Raw genomic sequence first — 21,375 nt, forward strand, 5'->3', positions numbered from 1 at the left:
AATTGATTGTCAATGTTCCTTTAAAGAATGTTATATAGGCTGGGCATGGTGGCTCACACCTGTAGTCCCAGCACTCTGGGAGGCTGAGGCAGGAGGATCACCTGAGGCCAGGAGTTTGAGACCAGCCTAGCCAACGTGGCGAAACCCCGTCTCTACTAAAAAATGCAAAACTTAGCTGGGTGTAGTGGCATGTGCCTGTAATCCCAGCTACTTGGGAGGCTGAGGCTGGAAAATCACTTGAACCTGGGAGGCAGAGGTTGCAGTGAGCTGAGATCGCACCACTGGATTCCAGCCTGGATGACAGAGCAAGACTCCATCTCAAATAAATAAATAAATAGTAAAGAATGTTATATAAACAGAGGTCAATTTATGCAGTTCCTAAAGATTCATGGGCAAAAAATTTTATAAACCAAATCCTATTTTAAAAGGTTTAATATAGATCACATAAAAAAATAAGAATTATTCCCTAATTTATGTTGTTTGGAGTCTAAGTTTTTGAACACAGGTTTTTTTTTTTTTTTTTTTCCTTTAAATGAAACAATCTCAACTAGGCTTGCAGGATTACATATTCCTGGGGCTATGCATGCCTTTTCACTCCTGCGCCACTACTGCAATAGCCACCCAACTGGTTTTTATGCTTCTCATCCCGCCCCTTCATACTGAGTTGTCTTCCTAAAGTACATATCTAGTCCTGCCACTTCACTAATAGGCATTTAATGTTTCCATCACCTTCCAAAAATCTCCCAGTTCCTTAGCATAGCATGCAAGGTTCTCTGTGACCTGTCCCTGACTTACCAAACAACTTTATTTCCCTCTGCTCTGCTCTGCACCCTCCATATACTCCATCCTCCAGCCATATCACTAGTAAATGCTTTTAGAACATAGTCCATATTTTTCCAAACACTGAACCACTGAATTCATTTCTAGAACCAGGGCCAGTATAGCGCAGTGTTTAAGAGCTACCCTAGGCCGGGCGCGGTGGCTCACACCTGTAATCCCAACACTTTGGGAGCCAAGGCAGGTGGATCACCTGAGGTCGGGAGTTCGAGTCCAGCCTGACTATCATGGAGAAACCCCATCTCTGCTAAAAATACAAAATTAGCCAGGCGTGGTGGCGCATGCGTGTAATCCCAGCCACTCAGGAGGCTGAGGCAGGAGAATCGCTTGAACCCAGGAGGCAGAGGTTGCAGTGAGCAGAGATTGTGCCATTGCACTCCAGCCTGGGCAACAAGAGCGAAACTATCTCAAAAAAACAGAACTACCCTTTATTTCAGAGTGGGGAGAATCCTGGCTCTGTCACTTACCAGCTGTGTGACTTTGAGAAAATCACTTAATTTGCCTGAGCCACAAGTTTCTTCAGCTCTAAAATAGGATGATGAGGCTGAGCACATTGGCTCATGCCTGTAATCCCAGCACTTTGGGAGGCCGAGGCAGGAAGACTGCTTGAGCCCTGGAGTTCAAGACCACCCTGGGCAACATAGCAAGACCACCCATCTCTAATTTATTAAATTTTATGGAAAACTAAATAAATAAAATGGGATAAGGGTATATTTCTCATGGAGTTGCTGGGAGGATTCAGTTGGATTAGGCATGTCAAATGCTTAGCACAATGCCTGGCACAGTTCAATATATGATAACTCTTATCCTCTAAATTTCAATCTGTTAAGATCCAGCTATTTGTCAAGACCTAGCTTAGCTGATACCACCCTGTGAAGCCTTTCCAGTTCCTCCAGCTGAAAGTCATCTCTTCTCTTCTGGGATCCCACAGCTCATGCACAGTCTCTTTCTCATCCCTAACTACTTTCTTGTACTCTAATTATTTATATGCACATCTTTTCTGCTCTGCTTTAATGAATCCCTGCTACGTGCTAAGTGCCATAAGTTCCATGGGGGAATAAAAGATGAAGAAAACTTGGTTCCTTGCTGTACAACTGTTCACATTCTAGTTAGCAAACAGGGCAATTCAAATACAAATCACCAATGTTTGTTGAATAAAGTTGAGGCTCATGATCATCATTATAGCTTTCTGTTCCTCTGAGGTTCTCTTTTACAGAAGAATCTCAAAGTGTAAGCTAGATTTTAGGCCCAGGACCATTTCCCTACTATTAAGCAGAATTTATCTCTTGAGGGCAAATACAGTGAAATATAATTTAACATAGCTGAGTTTAGTGTACTATCAAGGGAAAAGTAATATTAGCGATGTCAGAGTCAAGTGATACCATTGTACTATGACTTCCTCTGCTCCCAAAGCTTTTGCCAAAATAAATACACAGTATTGGACCTAAAATATTGCATAGGGCTATGAATCACTTCTAGCCTCCTTTTTCTGAGGAGGTAGTTGTGATGAGCATTCTTGGTATACTTGCAATTCAAGGCAGAGCAGATGGTGAAGGCTGCATGCCCATACTGCATCCTCTGATCCTGTCTGCAGATGCTCAAGGCCATGAGGTAAACAGCCCCTTTGGGCTTCCAATCCTAACTGCTGAAGGAGTCCTCTCTCTTGTACTAAATGACACTTTAAGTCACTGCCAGGTTCTGAATGTCATCAAGACTTCAAATGAGGCTGTTCAGGCTCCTGCATCACCCAAATACCAAAAGATGACACCTGTAGCGCCTACCACATGAGGAAACAGAGCAGCTGGACAGCATATTTTGACCATGTGAACGGGGCACATGTCATCAGGTTGGCCTCTCATGAAATGACTGCCCTGGGCTGCCAGAGAAAAAGTGGCTTGTTCTCCTGGGCAAGATACCCACCCCCTTTCTTCTCTGCCCTTCTCTCCAGGCTGGCTGAGAATGACAACCTTGTGATAGGTCTAGGCTGGTTTCCTCACTCTATCTCCAGAGTTGTAATTCTGTGGGTAACTATGAGAGAGGAAGTTTTACTCACATATGGGCCCTTCCATGTTTCTGAACATAATGTGTTTCTGAAACATATCGAAAAGACAAATGTATGAAAGTCAAACAATAGGCTTAAATGTGTTAAGGGCAGTTCATTCCCAGAAAGCTAAAAATATTATGAAATGCCCAATTATATTTCACATTTTAATCACCGCATTGAACAACGTATTTTTAGAATTTGTAGATATTGTTTCTTTTTCTTTTTTGGAGACAGGGTCTTGCCTCTGTTGCCCAGGCTGGAGTGCAGCGGTGTCATCACAGCTCCATGCAGCCTCAGCCTCCTTGGGCTCAGGTCATCCTACCACCTCAGCCTCCCAGGTAGCTGGGACTACAGGTGCACACCGCCATGCCCAGCTAATTTGTTATATTTTCAGTAGAGATGGGGTTTTGCCATGTTGCCCAGCCTGGTCTTGAACTCCTGGGCTCAAGTGATCCACCTGCCTCAGCCCCCCAAAGTGCTGGGATTACAGGCATGAGCCACAGCACCCAGCCTCCTTTTATTCTTAACAACTGAATATATGTCAGCTGGCACGTGACTAAGAGTTCAGATGAGGCTAAAAATTCATTGTTCTCAGTGCCTCTGAGGAGCTTGTCTTTGTCTTCTTTCAGCACACTTATGAGAGCAATGCTTCCAATCACTAGCACCAGCAGCCTCATTTTTTTTCCCAATTCTACTCATTTTTGTTCTTACAAAAAAGAGGAAAATAGGCCAGGCGCGGTGGCTCATGCCTGTAATCCCAGCACTTTGGGAGGCCAAGGCAGACGGATCATGAGGTCAGGAGATCAAGACCATCCTGGCCAACATGGTGAAACCCCATCTCTATTAAAAATACAAACAAAATTAACTGGGTGTGGTGGTGCGTGCCTGTAATCCCAGCTACTTGGGAGGCTGAGGCACGAGAATTGCTTGAATCCAGGAGGCAGAGGTTGCAGTGAGCCGAGATCATGCCACTGCACTCCAGGCTGGTGACAGAGCGAGACTCTGTCTCAAAAAAAAAAGGAAAATAATGAAATTGTCATTGAAACACCACTGTGCCAACAACACAGAGCAACTGGCAAGACTGCATGCATTAGACATGCATTGTCTAATGCCACACTGCAGCAGCCTAAATGTTGGATGAGAGCCTGAATGTAAGACTAGGCTAAGAAGCTGTCAGCACTGTACAGTACCATTCAGGTCACAGTCTACTTACCCGGACATTATCTCATTTGGTTATTTCCTCACTCTTTCATCTCACCCCACACTCTTCACTTTTAAGGAAGAGCAATGATGGTAAGATTATGGAAATCAGTATTTGCTTAGCATGAATTATTAGTAAACAAGTATTATTTATTTTACTCAATACGGTAAATCCTGAGTAACTGCATAACCATCTAATGAGATGTTAAGAAGAAAAACTTTAAAGGAGCTCTTTACACAAGGACCACAGGAAGCATAAAAAAACCAACAACATTAAAGAGTTAATAAATATCAGTGATGAGGCTGGGCACAGTGGCTCACGCCTGTAATCCCAGCACTTTGGGAGGCTGAGGTGGGAGGATCACCTGAGGTCAGGAGTTTGAGACCAGCCTGGCCAATATGGTGAAAGCCCATCTCTACTAAAAATACAAAAATTAGCTGGCCATGGTGGCAGGTGCCTGTAATCCCAGCTACTCAGGAGGCTGAGGGAGGAGAATCGCTTGAACCCAGGAGGCAGAGGTTGCAGTGAGCCAAGATCGCGCCATTGCACTCTAGCCTAGGCGACAGGAGCGAAACTCCATCTCAAAAAAAAAAAAAAAATTCAGTGATGTACAAACCAGGCATTTGAGGAAAATGCTCTTGGGTCCTACAAGCCACCTGAAGAAGTCTATATTCTTAACCCATCAATGGAGTGAGAAAACTGCGCTTCACTAGAGTGAGATCTTCAGCATGGGGTAGCATATCAGCAAGTTAAAAATAAAATAAAAAAAATAAATAAAACAAAGACTTGGCCAGGCACAGTGGCTCACGCCTGTAATCCCAGCACTTTGGGAGGCTGAGGTGGGCAGATTGTTGAGGTCAGGAGTTCGAGACCAGAACTTTAGACTTTAGTAGAGACCCATCTCTACTAAAATACAAAAAATTAGCCGGCCATGGTAGTGTGTGCCTGTAGTCCCATCTACTTGGGAGGCTGAGACAGAAGAATCACTTAAACCCAGGAGGTGAAGGTTGCAGGGAGGCAAAGGTTGCAGTGAGCTGAGATTGTGCCACTGCACTCTAGCCTGGGTGACAGAACGAGACTCTGTCTCACCAAAAAAACAAACAAACAAAAAAAAACACAACAATAACAAAACAAAAATAAAGACTTGATTCAAACAGAATGTGAAAAATGACACATGAGAAATTTGGGAATTTGAACACTGGATATTTGATGATATTAAGAAACTGTTGGCCGGGTGCGGTGGCTCACACCTGTAATCCCAGCACTTTGGGAGGCTGAGGCGGGCAGATCACTTGAGGTCAGGAGTTTGAGACCAGCCTGGCTAACATGGCGAAACCCCGTCTCTACTAAAAATACAAAAAATTAGCTGGGCATGGTGGCAGACGCCTGGAATCACAGCTACTCCAGAGGCTGAGGCAAGAGAATCTCTTGAACCCAGGAGGCAGAAGTTGCAGTGAGCCGAAATCAGGATACTGTACTCCAACCTGGGCCACAGAGTGAGACTTTGTCTCAAAAAAAGAAACTGTTAATTATTTGTGGTGTGATAAGTGATTATATCTTTATAAAAAGAACCCTAAGCTTTTAGAAACACATACTGAAATATTTAGGAAAGAATTATATGATGTCTGGAATTTACTTCAAAATAATACAAGAGGGTGGGAAATGAATGGGGTAATAGATGAAACAAAACTGACCACGTGTTGATAACTGTTAAAGCTGGGTGATGAGTAACAGGAGGAATTATGAGAATCTTATTATGAGATTCTGTTTACTTGTGTATATGTTTGAAATCTCCCGTAACAAAAAGTTTGTAAAATGTTGGGGGATTGGAAACATAAATTAAAACTGGATACAAAGAATCCTGCCACATCAACATGGACAAACATTAAGAAAAATATTGGGGGCCAGGCGTGGTGGCTCACACCTATAATTCCAGCTCTTTGGGAAGCCCAGGCAAGAGGATGGCTTGAGCCCAGGAGTTTGAGACCAGGCTAGGCAACACAACAAGACCCTATCTCTAAAAAAAAAAAAAAAAAAGAAAAGAAAAGAAAAGGAAAAAAAAAAGAAAGTAAAGAAAAGAAAAATTATCCAACCATTATCTGGACATAGTAGCACGTGCCTATAGTCCTAGCTGCTCTGGAGGAGGATCATTTGTGCCTAGGAGTTACAGGCCGCAATGAGCTGTAAGCATGCCACTGCACTCCAGCCTGGGTGACAAAGTGAGACCCTGTCTCTAAATAAAAATTTAAAAATAACATTGGGAAAAAGAGTTGCAGAAGGATAGGACCAAATGATGCCATAATTCCACGTATATAAAATGCCAAACATGCCTAACAATGCAATACGAACCTTTAAGTGTACATGCATATGTCAGTAAAAGTAGGAAGACCAGCATAGAAAGGAGTGGTACAAATTTCAGAAATGTGGTTACTGGGGATGCAGGAAGGGGAATACAATGGGGGAGGGTTACACAAAGGGCTTCCACTATTTTTGTAAAGTCTTAGACCTTTTTGTTGTTGTTTTGGGACAGAGTCTCCATCTTATGGCTCAGGCTGGAGTGCAGGCTGTGATCATAGCTCACTGTAACCTCCAACTCCTGGGATCAAGCATCCTCAGTCCCTGAAGTAGCTGGGTCACACAGTGCCCACCAAAACTGGCTAATTTTTGTATTTTTAGTAGTGACCGGATTTCACCATGTTGCCCAGGCTGGTCTCGAACTCCTCACCTCAAGTGATCCTCCCATCTCAGGTTTCCCAAAGTGCTGGGATTTCAGGCATAAGCCACTGCACTTGGCCAAGCCTTACACCTTAAATTGGGTTATGGACACATAGGTGATTATGATATTCTATACCTTTCTGTATTTATGAAATATTTCATAAGAAAAATACATAACTAAAATTTTAAATTAAAAAGGGAAACAGAAGGTTACTAATCACCTAGAGGAATGAGTTAGAAGATTCTTGCACTTCTTGTATTGACTACTAACTATGCCCATCTCTTCCCACTGCCTGCCCCACAACCCCTGTAGCTTGTAAGATTTGTTTTTGTTAAGATACTATTGTGAAAAATAATATCGACAAAAATACAATTAACATATTTAAAGACTAATAATAAAACAAGTTCCCTTGCACTTTTTTTTTTTTTTTTTTGAGATGGAGTCTCACTGTGTCGCCCAGGCTGGAGTGCAGTGGAACAATCTCAGCTCACTGCAACCTCTGCCTCCCGGGTTCAAGCGATTCTCGTGCCTCAGCCTCCTGAGTAGTGGGACTACAGGTGTGTGCCACCACGCCTAATTTTTGTATTTTTAGCAGAGACGGGGATTAGCCATGTTGGGCAGGATGGTCTGGAACTCCTGACCTCAAATGATGCACTTTCCTCAGCCTCACAAAGTGCTGGGATTACAGGCATGAGCCATTGTGCCCAGCCTTCCCTTGCACTCTTGACTCAAGAAACATGACATTACCAGTAACACTGAGGTTCCAGGTATGCTCTCTCTGATCACATTCCCAACAGACAGGGCTGCTATGCTGAATTTTGTATTTATTATTCCTTGGCTTTTTTTATAATCGAATCATATATTGTATATTTTAAAATATATTTAGTTTTGTATGTATTTAACGTAAATATGTGGAACCATAATGTGACTTGCTCTTCTTATGAAAACTGTTTGTGATTTATTCATGTTGGTGTATATAATTCATTCATGTTTGTGTCTGTGTGTATATATATTAATAATACATGACAGTTTATTTATCCAGTCTGTTATTGATGGATTTTGGACTGTTTCCAGATTTTGCTGTAACAAACAACACTGCTGGGAACATCCTTACATGCCACCTGAAGTCCATGTGCAAGACTTTCTCCAGAATAAAAACCAAGGAGAGGAATGGTTGGTCACGGGATGTGCCCATCTACAATTTACTAGGTAATGCCAGGTAGTCTTCCCAATTTACACTCCCACCAGCAGAGTGTGAACATTTCCATTGCCCCATGTCCTCACCAACACTTGGTGTTGACAATAAGCTTTTGCCAACTGGGTGAGAATGAAAACTAGAATCTGTGGTTTTAATTTCCATTTCCCTGCTTACTAATAAAGCTGAGGCTTTTTTTTTTCATATTTTTGGCCATTCACTTTCTTGCTTTTGTGACATATCTATATTTTGCTCACTTTTCTTTGGGGTATGTTGTCTTTTTTCTTTGTGGATTTTTAGGAATTCACCATGTGTTTGAGGTATAATTATATAAGTTATGTAAGTTCTCTAAGTTCCCGGTTGTGACTTGCTTTTTCACTTTTTTACTCTTCTGGTATGAGGAGTAGTCCTAAATTTTAATATCGTTAATTTTTTTTTCTTTTTGAGATAGAGTCTCCTTCTGTTCCCCAGTCTGGAGTGCTGTGGTGTGATCTCAGCTCACTACAGCCTTGACCTTCCTGAGCTCAAGCGATCTTCCCACCTCAGGTGCTGGAGGAGCTAAGACTATAGACATGCACCACCGGGCCCAAGTACAGTTAAATTTGGTCACTGGTTTTTCCTTTTTGCTTTTGCTTTTTGTGTCTTATTTAAGAAAGATGGGCTGGGCGCGGTGGCTCACACCTGTAATCCCAGCACTTTGGGAGGCCAAGGCAGGCAGATCACCTGAGGTTGGGAGTTTGAGACCAGCCTGACCAACGTGGAGAAACCCCGTGTCTACTAAAAATACAAAATTAGCCAAGTGTGGTGGCGCATGCCTGTAATCCCAGCTACTCAAGAGGCTGAGGCAGGAGAATCACTTGAACCCAGGAGGCGGAGGCTGCAGTGAGCTGAGATCACATCACTGCACTCCAGCCTGGGTTACAGAGCTAGACTTTCTGTCTCAAAAAAAAGAAAAAGAAAAGAGATAAGAGGCTGGGTGTGGTGGCTCACGCCTGTAATCTCAGCACTTTGGGAGGCCAAGGCAGGCGAATCACAAGGTCAGTATTGGGAGAACCAGCCCCCAATATTTCAAAGTAGGTTCTTTTCTATTTTCCCTAAGTGTTGGCTGGTCTGAAAAAATAAAGAGAAAGAGTACAAAGAGAAATTTTACAGCTGGGCCTCCGGGGGTGCCAGCACATATTAGTAGGACTGTGATGGCAACCCCAAGCCACAAAACCAGCAAGTTTTTATTAGGGATATTAGAAGGGGAGGGAGTGTACGAATAGGGAGTGGGTCACAGAGATCACATGCTTCAAAAGGCAATAAAAGATCACAAGGCAAAGGGCAGAGCAAGATCACAAGGCCAGGGTGAAATTAGAATTACTGATGAGGTTCCATGTCCCACTGGGCACGCATTGTCATTGATAAACATCTTAACAGGAAACAGGGTTCGAGAGCAGACAACTGGTCTGACTAGAATTCGCTAGGCTGGAATTTCCTAATCCTAGCAAGCCTGAGGGCACTGCAGGAGACCAGGGTGTATTTCCTCCCTTATCTTCAACTGCATAAGACAGACACTCCCAGAGTGGCCATTTTAGAGACCTCCCCCTGGGAATGCATTCCTTTCCCAGGGTTATTCCTTGCTGGGAAAAGAATTCAGTGATATTTCTCCTATTTGCTTTCTGCAAGAAGAGAAATATGACTCTGTTCTGCCTGGCCCCACAGGCAGTCAGACCTTATGGTTATCTTCCTTGTTTCCTGAAAATCACTGTTATCCTATTCTTTTTTAGGATGCCCAGATTTCATATTGTTCAAACACACGTTTTACAACAATTTGTGCAGTTAACGCAATCATCACAGGGTCCTGAGGTGACATACATCCTCAGTTTACAAAGATGATGGGATTAAGAGATTAAAGTAAAGACAGGCATAGGAAATTATAAGAGCATTGATTGGGGAAGTGATAAATGTCCATGAAATCTTCACAATTTATGTTCTTCTGCCACGGCTTCAGCCGGCCCCTCCGTTCGGGGGTCCCTGACTTCCCGTAACAAGTGAATCTACCATTCTGGGGTCTGGAGGATGGTGGCCCTCTTCTCACAGCTCCACTAGGCAGTTCAGAGTCCCTGACTTCCCGTAACAGGTCAGGAGTTCAAGATCAGCCTGACGAATGTGGTGAAACCCCATCTCTACTAAAAATACAAAAATTAGCTGGGCATGGTGGTGGGCACCTGTAGTCCCAGCTGCTCAGGAGGCTGAGGCAGGAGAATTGTTTGAACCTGTGAGGTGGAGGTTGCAGTGAGCTGCGATTGTGCCATTGCACTCCAGCCTGGGCGACAGAACAACACTCTGTCTCAAAAAAAAAAAAAAAAAAAAGGAAGAACAAAGTAGAAGCATGTGTCTAACCAGACGTCAAGATTCATGTTAAAGTTGTAACTACAAAGTAGAAGCATGTGTCTAACCAGACATCAAGATTCACGTTAAAGTTGTAATTAAGACACCATTGAATTGGTGTAAGGGTAAAAGACCAGTAGAACCGAATAAAGAGCCTAAAAAACCCACACATGTACAGAAACTTAATATATGATGGTATTGTCAATAAATGGTATTGACAATAAGTGGGGAAAGGATAGACTCTTAAATAAATGAGACTGGGACAATTGGTAAGCCACACAGAAAAAGAGGAACTGAATTCTTGCCTCATACCAAACACAACAAATAATTTTATATGTATTATGGACTTAAATGCAAATGGAAAACTTTAAGACTTTTAGAAGAATATCTTTGGCTGGGCACAGTGGCTCATGCCTGTAATCCCAGCACTTTGGAAGGCCGAGGCCGGCAGATTACCCGAGGTCAGGAGTTTGAAAGAGCCCAGAGGTTAGTTTTATTTGTATTTGAACTTTATCTAACTGGAAACATATAGTAAATATGTAAATGGGGCCAGGTGTGGTGGCTCACACCTGTAATCCCAGCACTTTGGGAAGCCGAGGTGAGCAGATCACCTGAGGTCAGAAGTTTGAGACCAGCCTGACCAACATGAAGAAACCCCATCTCTACGAAAAATACAAAATTAGCCAGGTGTGGTGGCGCATGCCTACAATCCCAGCTACTGGGGAGGCTGAGGCAAGAGAATTGCTTGAACCCAGGAGGCAGAGGTTGCAGTGAGCCAAGACTGTGCCATTGCACTCTAGCCTGGGCAACAAGAGCGAAACTCTGTCTCAAAAAACAAACAAAACAAACAAACAACAACAACAACAAAACCCTAACTTTTAGTGATAGATGTCAGATACTGGTTTCCTTTGATGGGAGGCATTGGCTGAAAGGAGGATAAGGGGAGATGTAATTATTTTATATCTTGCTTTGGGTGGTGGTTACATGGGTATATTTAATTGCCACAATTCATAAAGTTAAATAGTTAGGGCCCTTGCATTTTATTTTATATAAGTTTATGCCTTTAAAAGAAAAAATATTGTTAAGAAAATGAATAGACAGACATACCACGAATTGTGAGATAATATTTGCAGTGCATATGTGTGACCAAAAACAGTGTCCTGAATGTATCAGGAACCACTAACAATTAACAACAACAACAAAAATCCAATTTAAAATGTACAAAGTATTTGAACAAACAAAAAAGACATAAGAATGGCCAATAAGCATGTGAAAGGGTGCTCAACATCATTATTCATTAGGAAAATGCAAATTAAAACTTCGATTTAAAAAAAGCTTCAATGGGGTACCATTATACACTCACTAGATTGGATAAAGTGATAATATCAGATGTTTATAAAGCTATGGAGCAACTGGAACTCTCAATCTTTGCTGGTGAGAGTGTAAACAATTATCTCATCTTAGAGAACTGTTTGGTAATTTCCCATAAATTTAAACATACATTTTCCCTATGACCACACAATTCTACTTCTTTTTTCCAAGGATAACGAAGGCATAGATCCACAAAAAGACTTGTGCAAGAAAGTTCATGGCAGCCTTAATCATAATAATTGAAACAACTCAAATGTGCATCAACTAGAGACTGGATAAAGAAATTGTATTATAGTCATGCACTAGAACATGACATAGCTATAAGAATGGCAGTAATCTCAGCACTTTTGTAAACAGAGGCAGGATGATCGCTTGAGCCCAGGAGTTTGAGAACAGCATGGGTAACATGGCGAGACCCCATCTCTACAAAAAATAAAAAAGTTGGTCAGGCATGATGGGATGCACTTATGGTCCCAGCTACTTGACAGGCTGAGGTGGGAGGATTGCTTGAGCCCAGGAGGTGGAGGCTGCAGCAAGCTGTGTTCATGTCACTGCACTCCAGTCTGGGTGATGCAGCAAGACCCTGTCTCAAAAAAATTTAACAAAAAAAATTTTAAAGAGGAAATTAACAAGTAAGTGTTAACTGCAAACCATGGATGGATTTTGAAAACATTACACAAAACTATATGTATTATATTTCATTTATAGGATTCAAGGTACATGAAGTCCAAGAACAAGAAAAACTAATCTATGATGTCAGAAATCAGAAAATGGTTGCATTGTGGGTAAACAGAAAATTGACTGGCAACCAGCACTGGGGAAATGGAAGTGTTCTATACCTTATTTATGTGGTGTTAAGTGGGTGAATACAATTGTCACGACTCATTCAACTGAACACTTAAGATCAATTTAAAAATTCTTTAAAATGAAGGTAAAATAAAGACATGTACGGGAAAATACAAATGACTGGATTTGTCATCATATAGTCTACATTAAAAGAAATACTAAAGGGTATTTTTTAGACAGAGAAAAATGACCCCAGTGTAAGCTTGGAAATGCAGGAAGGAATAAATAGTAACAAAAGAGTAAATGTTAACTGTCTAAAACAATAATAATGTATTGTAGGATTAATATATGTAAAATTTAAAAATGACATCATTAGCACATAAGTAGGGAGAGAAGCAAATAGAGTTGAAGTATTCTAAGGTATTTTCATTGTCTAGAAGGAATAAAATACTAATTTTATTAAACTCTGGTAAGTCACAGATGAATGTGACAAAAATCTGCTTATAATTGTCAAATATATATATCTCATAACACACTGATAAAGGGAAATATTGAATAATAAAAATACTCAATGATTTTTTTAAAAAAGCAGTAACAGAGAAAGAAAGGAAAACAGAATACATGGAACAAATAGAAAGTAAATAGCAAGGTGGTAGATATAAAACCAAACATATAAGTAACTACATTAAATAAAAAAGGTTCCAAATAAAATGCTCCAAAAAAAGAAATAGATGGTCATACTGGATAGAAAATTTAAAACCTAACCATATATTGCTTATAAAATAACCATTTATATGAAATATAAATATGTAGGAATATTCAAAGTAAAAGAAAACAAAAATAGTTACTATTCAAACTCTAAACAAAACAGGTAGCTATATGAATAACACATAAAGTAGACTGTAATGTGAGAAGCATTACTAGAAATGAGACATATTTCATAATGAAAAAAAGGTACGATTCACCAGAAAAATGCAACAAACCTAAACTGAATGCACCTAATAACATAGCCTTAAATGTATATTAAAAACTGATAGAATTAAATGAAGAAGTAGACAAATCCACAATGATACTTGAAGATTTTAACACATAACCCTCAATAACAAATAAACAGGACACATGCCAAAGAATCAGATACGGTATAAAGATTTAAACAACACAATTAACACTCTTGAACTGACACCTATAGAACATTGCACCCAATAATTACAGAATTATTTTTAAGTTCAAAAATTTACTATATGTTGGCACATAAAACAAATCAATAAATTTCAAAGGAATGAAATAATACAGAGGGATTCTCTGACCACACTCTAATTAAGCTAAATATTAATTTCAAAATTTCCCATGGGCTTGGAAACTGAGAATTACATTTCTAAATAACTCATGGAATAAAGTAGATGTCATATTGGAAACTGGAAAAAAAACTTACTAAATAACACTAAATAATACTACATACAAAAACATGTGATACAGCTAAAGCTGGGCTTAGAAGTAAATTTATGCATTTAAATACTTCGCCTTTCGCTGCCTGACCGCAGCCATCATGGGTCACATGCATGCTCCCTGGAGGGACTCTGCCCTATCGCTGCAGCATCCCCACTCAGCTGATGTTGATATCTGATGACATGAAGGAGCAGATTTACAAACTGGCCAAAAAGGGCCTGACTCCCTCACAAGTCAGTGTGATCCTGAGAGATGCACATGTGTTGCACAAGTACGCTTTGTGACAGGCAATGAAATCATAAGAATTCTTAAGTCCAAGGGACTTGCTCTTGATCTCCCTGATGATCTGTACCATTCAATCAAGAAAGCAGTTGCTATTTGAAAGCATCTCGAACAAAACAGAAAGGATAAGGATGCTAAACTATGCCTGATTCTGACAGAGAGCCGGATTCACCATTTGGCTAGATATTATAAGACCAAGTGAATCCTCCCTCCCAATTGGAAATATGAGTCATCAACAAACAGCCTCTGCCCTGCTCGCATAAATTTGTCTATGTACTCAAGCAGTAAAATGATTGTTTAACTAAAAACAAATTAATAAATAAAATGCTTCCGAGAAAAGAACAATGGCTGATAATCAATGATTTAAATTGGAAAATAAACAGAATCTAAGGACATTAGAAGAAAAAAAAGATAGGAACAGACATTAATACCATAGCAAACAAATATACACTAGAGAAAATCACTTCATTGAAAAGGCAATTTAATAAATTATTGGTATAAAAAATTAGAAAAAACACAAGTTACTAAGTTCAAGAATGAAAAAGGGCTAAGGATGCTGGCTGGTGCATGTAATCGCAGCTACTTGGGAGGCTCAGGCAGAAGGCTCAGACGGGATGATAGCTTGAGACTAGGAGCTTAAGACCAGCCTGGGCAACATAGTGAAACCCGTATCTAAAAGAAATAAGAAAAAAAAATCTGGGCATGGTAACATGTGCCTGTAGTCCCAGCTACTTGGGAGGCTAAGGCAGGAGAATCACTTGATCCCAGGAGTTTGAGGCTGCAGTGAGCTATGATAGTGCCACTGCACTCTAGCCTGGGTGACAGAGCAGGAAGTGGGGGAAGAGCTTCACTAGAATCTTATCAACTTTTACAAAATAGTAAGAGGGTGTCAAAAACAACTATATACTGATAAATTTTCCATTTTAAGTGAAATGTCTGTAGATTACATAGTTACATCTCTCATTTATTCCTGATATTGTTAAATTGTGTTTCTCTATTTCTTGACCAGTTTAGTAAGTTTATCTTTTTTTTTTTTTCTTGTGACGGAGTTTCGCTCTGTCACCCAGGCTGGAGTGCGATCTTGGCTCACCGCAACCTCCACCTCCCGGGTTCAAGCAATTCTCCTGCCTCAGCCTCCCGAGTAGCTGGGACTACAGGCATGTGCCACCATGCCTGGCTAATTTTGTATTTTTTTTAGTAGAGACGGGGTTTCTCCATGTTGGTCAGGCTGGTCTCAAACTCCCGACCTCAGGTGATCTGCTCGCCTCAGCCTCCCAAAGTGCTGGGATTACAGGCGTGAGCCACAGTGCCCGGCCCCTAAGTTTATCATTTTTTTTTTTATTCTTTTCAATCATCCTACATTTGGTTGTGTTGATTTTTCTTTAGTTAATGTTTCCTATTTCATTGAATTATTTCCTTTATTATTTCTTTCTTTCTACTTACTATAGGTTTCATTTGTTCTTTTCTAGTCTTTTTTTTTTTTAACATTTTAAAGTTAAAGCTTAGGTCATTAAATTTAGATCTTTCTTCTTTTCTTTTTCTTTTTTTTTTTTAAGATGGTGTCTCCCTCTGTCACCCAGGCTGGAGTGCAATGGCGTGATCTCAGCTCACTGCAACCTCTGCCTCCTGGGTTCAAGCAATTCTCCTGCCTCAGTCGCCTGAGTAGCAGGGACTACAGATGTGTACCACAACGCCCAGCTAATTTTTTTGTATTTTTAGTAGAGACGGGGTTTCACTGTGTTAGCCAGGATGGTCTCGAGCTTCTGACCTCGTGATCCACCCTCCTTGGCCTCCCAAAGTGCTGGGATTACAGGCATGAGCCAGCTTGCCCGGCCCTGATCTTTCTTCTTTTCTAATATAAGCATTCAAAGCCATAAATTTCTCTCAAAGCACTGCTTTGGCTGCATTCTAAAAATTTTGATATCTTGTGTTTTCATTATCATTTAGTTCAAAATATTTGCCAATATTCCTGGGGTTTTTTTGTTTGTTCTTTGTTTTTGTTTTTTGGTTTTTTTTGTTTTTTGAGATGTAGTTTCATTCTTGTTGCCCAGGCCGGAGTTGCAACGGCATGATCTCAGCTCACTGTAACCTCCGCCTCCCAGGTTCAAGCGATTCTCCTGCCTCAGCCTCCCAAGTAGCTGGGATTACAGGCATGTGCCACCATGCCCAGCTAATTTTGTAGTTTTAGTAGACACGGGGTTTCTCCATGTTGGTCAGGCTGGTCTCGAACTCCCAACCTCAGGTGATCCGCCTGCCTCGGCCTCCCAAAGTGCTGGGATTACAGGCGTGAGCCACCATGCCCAGCCATTATTCCTGGTGTTTTTTCTGTAATGCATAGATTATTTAGAATTGATTGTTTAGTTTCCAAATATTTGGGGATTTTCTAAACATTGTATTGTTATTAATTCTAATTTGATGCCATTGTGGTCAGAGAACATATTCTGTATGATTTCAATCCTCGTAAATTTATTGAGACTTGTTTTATGGCTCAGAATATGGTCTATCTTAGTAAGTGTAACATTTGCACTTGGAAAAAAATGTGTATTGTGCCATTGTTGGATATCACGTTCTATAAATGCCAGTTAATCAAAGTTGGTTGAAAGTATTGTTCAGCTCATCTATGTTTTTTTATTTATTATTTATTTATTTATTTATTTTTTTGAGACAGTCTCACTCTGTCCCAAAGACCGGAGTGTAGTGGTACAATCTCAGCTCACTGCAACCTCTGCCTCTGGGGTTCAAGTGATTCTTGTGCCTCAGCCTCCTGAGTAGCTGGGATTACAGGCGCATGCCACCATACCCTGCTAATTTTTTGTATTTACAGGGCTTCACCATGTTGGCCAGGCTGGTCTTGAACTCCTGGTCTCAAGGGATCCACCCATTTGGGCTCCCAAAGTGCTAGGATTAATAGGCATGAGCCACCGCACCCAGCCAGATAACCTACGTCTTTTTATTTTTTAGATGGAGTCTCACTCTGTCACCCAGGCTGGAGTGCAATGGTGCAATCTTGGCTCACTGCAACCTCTGCCTCCCAGGTTCAAGTGATTCTCCTGCCTCAGCCTCCCAAGTAGCTGGGACTACAGGCACATGCCACCACACCCGGCTAATTTTTGTATTTTTTAGTAGAGATGGGGTTTCACCATGTTGGCCAGGCTGGTCTTGAATTCTTGACCTCAGGTGATCTGCCTGCCTCGGCCACCCAAAGTGCTGGGATTACAGGCGTGAGCCACTGCACCCAGCCACCTATGTCTTTACTAATTTTCTGCTTACTTGTTCTATCAGTTATTGAGAGAAGAGTATTGAAATCTTAACTATATTTGTGGATTGTCTATCAGTAGTTGCTTTATGTATTTTAAAGCTCTGGTATTAAATGCATACACATTTAAAACTGTTATATTTTCTTAGTGCATTGACTCTTTTATCATTATGAAATTTCTCTTTATCCCTGGTATACCTTGTTTAGAAATCTACTTCATGTAAGAATGTAGCCACTCCAACTCTCTTATTATCACTGTTGGCATCTTTTTTCTATCCTTTTAACCTGTGTATTCATATTTATAGTGTGTTTCTTGTAGCATATAGTTGGATATTGCTTTTTTTTCCCAGTTAGACAATCTTTGTCCTTGTCATTGGAGTATTTGAATCATTTATATTTAATGTAATTATCTATGTAGTTGGGCTGCAGCATCTGTTTTCTCTTCCCTTTCATGTGCTGCTTCCCTATGGATAGAGTACCATTCTGTCTCTACTGTTGGTTCATTATTTATACCCCTTTTATGTCTTTTGTTTTGTTTTGTTTTGTTTTTTTGACAGAGTCTTGCTCTGTTGCCCCGGCTGGAGTACAGTGGCACGATCTCTGCTCACTGCAACCTCCACCTCCCGGGTTCAAGTGATTCTTGTGTCTCAGCCTCCCAGGTAGCTGGGACACAGGTGTGTCTCACCATGCCCAGCTAACTTTTGTATTTTTAGTAGAGAAGGGGTTTTGCCATGTTGGCCAGGCTGGTCTCAAACTCCTGGACCCAAGCAATTCCCTGCCTCAACCTCCCAAAGTACTGGGATTACAGGTGTGAGACACCACACCTGGATCCATTTGGACTTTTTTTTAAATATTCCATTTCTTTCCTCATTATGTTAATGTTGTCCTTTAAATTCTTGTTCTAAAGTTGTTGTAAAGCCCTTGCCTGCTAATTCCATTATCATTTCTTTATCTCCTTCTATTGAATCATTTAAAATTGTCATTGTGGATCACATTTTTTCTGGGTAGTTTTAATTTAATTTAATTTAATTAATTTCTTTTGAGATAGAGTTTCACTGTGCTGCCCAGGCTGGAGTGCAGTGGAGTGATCTTGGCTTACTGCAACCTCTGCTCCCAGGCTTAATCCTCCCATATCAGCCTCTTGAGTAGCTGGTACTACAGGCGTGCGCCACATGTCCAGCTAATTTTTGTATTTCGTGTAGAGACAGGATTTCACCATATTGCCCAGGTTGGTCAAGCAATCCGTGTGCCTCAGCCTCCCAAATTACTGGATTATAGGGGTAAGCCACTGCATCTGGCTGCTGGGTTGTTTTAAAGTCTAGTGATTTTTTTTTTTTTGAGATGGAGTCTCGCTCTTGTTGCCCAGGATGGAGGCAATGGCGTGATCTTGGCTCACTGCAACCTCCACCTCTTGGGTTCACGCAATTCTCCTGCCTCAGCCTCCCAAGCAGCTGGGATTACAGGCGCCTGCCACCACGCCCAGCTAATTTTTGTATTTTTAGTAGAGATGGGGTTTCACTATGTTGGCCAGGTTGATCTTGAACTCCTGACTTCAGGTGATCCACCCACATCGACCTCCCAAAGTACTGGGATTACAGGTGTGAGCCACCATGCCCGGCTGTTTTTTTGTTTGTTTGTTTTTTGTTTTTTGATTTTTTTTGTTTGTTTGTTTTATATGGAGCCTTGCTCTGTTGCACAGGCTGGAGTGCAGTGGTGCAATCTTGGTTCACTGCAACCTCCGCCTCCTTGGTTCAAGCAATTCTCCTACCTCAGCCTCCCAAGTAGCTGGGATTACAGGTGCCTGCCACCACGCCTGCCTAATTTTTGTATTTCTAGTAGAGTCAGTGTTTCGCCATATTGGCCAGGCTGGTCTCAAACTGCTGACCTCAAGTGATCCACCTGCCTCCACCTCGCAAAGTGCTGGGATTACCGGTATGAGCCACCACACCCGGCCAAGTATAGTAATTCTTTCATTGGGTGGCAGGCTTATAACACTTACATGATTGTTAGAATTTTTTAAATTTCCTTTAAAGAAGTTAGAATTTGTTTTGACAAGCCATTGAGTTACTTGCAGATCACCTTGGTCCCTAAGTGTCTTTTTTTTTTTTTTTTTTTGAGACAGAGTCTCACTCTGTTTCCCAGGCTGGAGTGCACTGTGGCGCAATCTCAGCTCACTGCAACCTCTGCCTCCCAGATTCAAGCAATTCTCCTGCCTCAGCCTCTCAAGTAGCTGGGACTACAGGCACGTGCCACCAAGCCCAGCTAATTTTTGTATTTTTAGTAGAGACTGGGTTTCACCATGTTGCCAGGCTGGTCTTGAACTCCTGACCTCGTGATCCACCTGCCTCGGCCTCCCAAAGTGCTGAGATTACAGGCATGAGCCACCATGCCCAGCCAAGAGTCTTGTTTTTAAGCTGTGTAAGAGCATATCTAAAAGGCCTTTTATTGTAAGATAGTTTAGCCCTACTACAAAGATATGATATGGGGTCTCTACTAAATGCCCTGGCTGTTCAAAAATATCTCTACACATTAGATGGCAGAAACTTGAGTCGCTCCTAGCCCTGTGGGATCTCTGACAATTATTTTACTTATAGATCCCTGGGAGATATTCTTTGACTGGCCTTGTAAATTTCATCCTATATATGGCTTATCAGTTTGAGTACTCCAAAAAACAAATACCAAGAAGAGGGTTCTAAGAGATTATAATGTTGTAAGGAAAAATGGGAAGGGAGCCAGGGGAAGCTAGGAGAATCATATAATTGCAATGCAGGTCTGACCCTTTTGAAAGAGAAAAGAAAGGAAAGTTGAGTGGAAGACATTTAGACTGCACTGCAGTTCTGAGGAAGTTTGGAAATCTGATGGGGAATCCTCAAGCCAAAGTCTCCCATCAGAGGCATTCTGCATTTCTCAGGAATAGGCCTGCCTTCATATGCCTGAGAAAGTCATTAGCTGGGAGTTAACACATGGGAAGCATGGCCTTACTGCAAATGTGGAGATGGATTTCAGAGTGCAGCAGCTGGGCCCATTAGTCAATTATGCTCTTCACAGTTAGACACGTTACAGACACATTTTTTAGGCCACCAAATATTCACCCCTTGCATCAAACAGATATACATCTCCTCAAAATTCAGAGACAGGCTCCTCCATGATGCCTATTATCCTTTCTTCCTGGGGGGAAACTAAGAATAGAGAGAATAATGAGACAAACTACAGTCCTCATCACTGCAGTTGATCTAAGTGCTGCACCTGGTCTTCACCCTCTCCCTCCTCCAGTGATTCATTCTGAATTTCCTCACTCACAGCCATCATTTCAGCAGGTCTTGGTGCCTTACCTAGTGGTGTGATCCAAACCTCCATTCCTGGGAAATCTGAACTCTTAGTAATCATACCCTTTTCAGTCTCAGGTTGCCACACGTGTTCATTCACAGTTCCAGTGGTTCAAGGCACTCAAATGGATAATGGGTTGGACACATTTGCCACCCTTCCCCCTTCATGTAACAGTAGTCCTACTTCCTCCTGCTGATCAAGGCCAATTACCCTTCCCAGTATGGTGACTTCTTTTCTTGCCTGCTAGACCCTGGACACAAAGAATTCAAAATGCCATTGTGGAAATTTTAACTTTACGTTAAATGGAACTCTTGCTGTGTGCGACCTCTAGCAAGATTATGCCCCTTTTTGAAACAAAGAACTCCAATTCTGTCAAAGCCCAGGATTGCAGGGAAGAGAAGTACAAAATCTCCCAGTTGGGACATGAATCCCCATTTTGGGAGTGATAATAAGAGGAGCCACTCCTGCTTCCATGCCCTGACTCCCAGACCCATGTGTTTTTTCCCCCTGGGGATATAATATGCTAAAAAAGTCTCTGCAT

The 21,375-nt window shown here is 41.4% G+C and overlaps 1 protein-coding gene across 5 annotated transcripts in view; it reads right to left on the minus strand.

The window, feature by feature from the left end:
• Positions 1–21,375, minus strand: part of CDKL3 (cyclin dependent kinase like 3) — a 134,802-nt gene that overhangs the window by 17,198 nt on the left and 96,229 nt on the right. The gene's annotated exons all lie outside the window — the stretch shown is intronic.

Source organism: Pan paniscus, chromosome 4 (assembly GCF_029289425.2).
Source record: "Pan paniscus chromosome 4, NHGRI_mPanPan1-v2.0_pri, whole genome shotgun sequence".
Lineage (NCBI taxonomy): Eukaryota > Metazoa > Chordata > Mammalia > Primates > Hominidae > Pan > Pan paniscus.